Below are 3,370 nucleotides of genomic sequence, written 5' to 3'. Positions count from 1 at the left end.
AGGAACTGCCATGCTCTCTCTCTCTCTCTTTCTTTCTCTCTTCATTCATGCTCTTTTTTACTTCCTTTCTCTCTCTCACACACACTTACTCTTAGTTGAATATTATAAGTTATTGTGATGCTTGTACCAAGGAAATATGGTCTATTAAAGAGAAGAATTAAGAGAAATGGGAAAAATTATATATATATATAGTGTATGTATATCAAAATACACACACACACACTTCTTTCTAATCTTTTATACAGTTTTTTATACTTTTTATACAGTACCGATATTAATGCTCAAAGTGCAATAGGTAACAGAAGCAAATTGATTATTAGATATTGATTACATATTGTGTGGGTAACTGGAAGGCTTTTCAGGTGTACTGTCAATCAAAAGTGTGATTTTAACACAGTATCAGACAGGGAAGTGTGAGTGTTAGCATGTCTGTGTGTTTTATTGTGACTAGTCAGAGACTTTAGTACAGAGCTGTGTGTGTGTGTATTTGTGTGTGTCTGTGTGTGTGTGTGTGTGTGTGAGAGAGAGAGAGAGAGAGAGAGAGCATGCGTGCGTGTGTGTGTGTGTGTGAGACAGGTCCGTGTGACAGATCTTTACATCACCTATGCCATGTTCTATACACATTAGTCACATGTCCTGACGGAAAGGGATTGTGGCCATAGAGATCCAGTGGCATTTCTCAGGCAAACGGAGGTGGAGTGTTAATTGAACGTGTGTGTGATACTCAGACTTGGCATGTCTTATGGGCAGAGGGGTGTGTCATTACATTACTGTGCAGGTGTGCTAGTCCTGTGGGTGTGTCTTACTTTGAGGGGTGTGTCTACCTCTTACCATAGTGACAAGGTGCTATTTGAAATGCCTTAACTGGCTGTGTTCAAAGATGTTGAGCTGTGGCCCTTGAATTGTTCTAAATCCTGTAAATGACTTTCATGTACTTCAGTCACACTTAAAAACCAAGTAGTCACAGACATGACAGATCAAAACACTAAGTGAGAAAACATAGCTAAATTGTCACAGGCATTCTGATATTCTTTGCAAAAGTCTTGTGTTAAGGGTGCAGCAGGGTCATGAATATGCCCTTTTATTTATTATGGAGTTACCAATTTGTGCTTCCTTGCCAAATAGAATCTGTGATTAAATTCACCAACAGAATCATCATGAAAGGATGAAGTGCCTGTTCTAAGAGAATTTTCTAATTTAGAATTTTTTTAGCTGTTGTTCATTTTGTCTTTATCGGCGTTATGAAATACAGCACCTCCATGTTTGACACATTCTTACAGACAATGGCTTGGGTTCAAGTTAGCCCAAGTAATCCATATGGCAAGGACAGTGTGACAGGTTGCATAAGTTTAAATCCAAGATCTGTTAAATTTACTTGCCAGGGTTTTCTGACAGGCCAGTATCACATTTTATATGTCATATGATCACGGGCTCTGCAGATACTCTTTGCTGCAGGATAGTAGCATGCTTTTATTTATTTATTTTTTTAATGTCTGATTGGTCCAAGTTTGCATTACCTGTTGTGTTACCTGTGATTGGTCAAGGATAGCACCTGGTGTGTTAACCGCAATTGGTTCAGGATAGTTTGATCTGTTGTGTTAACCATTTAGTCCAGGATAGCATGTTGTGTTAACCATGATTGGTCCAGCATAACATTATGTAGCCACGTTAGTCCTGCCGAAATTGGCAAATGAAAAGCTTTGATCGAACAGTTGTAAGCGGTACGTCATCTGCCTTACGGGCAATAAAAAGTGTTTGTGGGCAGAAGCAGTAGAGCTCACTTATGAAATTATGTAAAGTGAGTTAAGATGTTAACACTTTAGGAGCAGTATAAGGAAGAGCAAACAAATGTAAGGACTACACCAAATTAAAAAAGATCACGTCAAAGTCGATTACAGTCATATCACGAGTAGGATGTGAGCATTGATTTAGCCAGAAATTCACCAGGACACTTCACAACAAAGTTAGTAATGCTATAAAATGTCATTTAAGATATAATTGGTTCAATAATAGTACAGTAACAATTTCGAAGAGAACCAGAACCGAGGCATACAAGGGCTAATCTTTTTGTACATCCTTGTATGAGGCGCTTACCTATGCATGACCCATCGTGCCCAGACCCCGTGAGGCTATTGTGCACCCAAAACGTTCTCACCCATTTCTGAGAATTCTGATCTGTGCAACCAGTGAGGATTTATTAGGACACCTTCAATTTCTTCTCTCTTTGCATACAAGTGTATAATTATTCAAGCTTTGGTGTATACAATGAGTCCCTTTTCTATCTAATTTAATCTTATTTAAATATTGTATATGTGGTTGGGAACCAAAGGAGGCACTTTTTTTCTGTCCAAACAGAAAATGTCTCCAGATAACTTCATGTAACAGCATCCCAACTGGTCTTGGAGTTGATAGATTTCTTCTTTTTTGTGTGTAAATTTGGGGCTCCAGAGAACAATATATTACAATGTTTTCCTGTTGTTTTCCTATCCTTTATATTTCATTTTGTTATAGGTTTATTTTTGTCTGCGATAATCCAAATCATACCATATGGAGCTGTCTTCAATCATATTAGCTTTTCAAAGAGGTTATGACATGTGAAGTTTTACATTCATTTTTGTAGACATTTGTTAATCCCAGTTACCTCACTCTTTCTTGCATCATGCACTGGCTCACCATATCACTTTATGTGACAGTTTCTCTTCCGAAAGCTTGCCTGAACGTTGGCATATTTTGACAGTTTTCAGTCTGTTCTGCCTTGCTTTCCTTTATGCAGTTTTCCATGCTTGGTTAAATATGTGGATTCAGAGCTGGAATAAATACTAACATTCCCATTAAAGATGCTCCTACATGCTGCAGTGTGTCTTTCCATTTTTTATTTTTGGTTATTTATTTTTTGGGACACCTAATGTAAAAATGAAGACCCAGAACGTGCAAAGATGTCATCAAAATGTAGAATAGTTGTTTTGAGGAATCTAAAATCTATGATTGTCAATATTTGTTTATCACAGCTTAATCACAGCTGCTAGCTAGTGTAACTAGTTAAGAGTGCATTTTGACCAATATCTACCTAAAGTAAGCTACTTTGAGTGGTTAACTACCTAACCTAGCTATTTACTTTACTTAGCTATTTTGTCCTGACATGTTTGAATCAAAACGAAATGAAAATCTATCCTGATTGTTTGCTGAATCAATTCTTGATGATTCAGGGTAGCTAGCTAACCTAGTGAATTTAGCCACCTGGTCAAAGTGTAAAAGCCATGATTATTAAGGTTGTCTGCCAGATTTAATTAAAAAAAAGAAAGAAACAAGTTCACATGAAATGGGCCTTAATGAAGACATCGCTTTAGCCAAAGAAATCTAATCATTTCCA

General features: G+C 37.2%; 1 protein-coding gene across 3 annotated transcripts in view; it reads left to right on the top strand.

The window, feature by feature from the left end:
* col27a1a (collagen, type XXVII, alpha 1a) overlaps nucleotides 1-2,855 on the top strand; it is an 81,750-nt gene extending 78,895 nt beyond the window's left edge. For all 3 annotated transcript variants that reach the window (XM_081704304.1, XM_081704305.1, XM_035521251.2), the window contains one exon: nucleotides 1-2,855. This exon is cut by the window's left edge and continues 447 nt beyond it. The gene's annotated coding sequence lies outside the window, so the exon portion shown is untranslated.
* The last annotated feature ends 515 nt before the right edge of the window (nucleotides 2,856-3,370 follow it).

This window comes from Electrophorus electricus, chromosome 21 (assembly GCF_041902795.1).
Source record: "Electrophorus electricus isolate QZ-2024a chromosome 21, ASM4190279v1, whole genome shotgun sequence".
Taxonomy (NCBI): domain Eukaryota; kingdom Metazoa; phylum Chordata; class Actinopteri; order Gymnotiformes; family Gymnotidae; genus Electrophorus; species Electrophorus electricus.
Note: the sequence above shows the minus strand (reverse complement) of the source record. Positions and strands in the feature narration are given on the sequence as shown.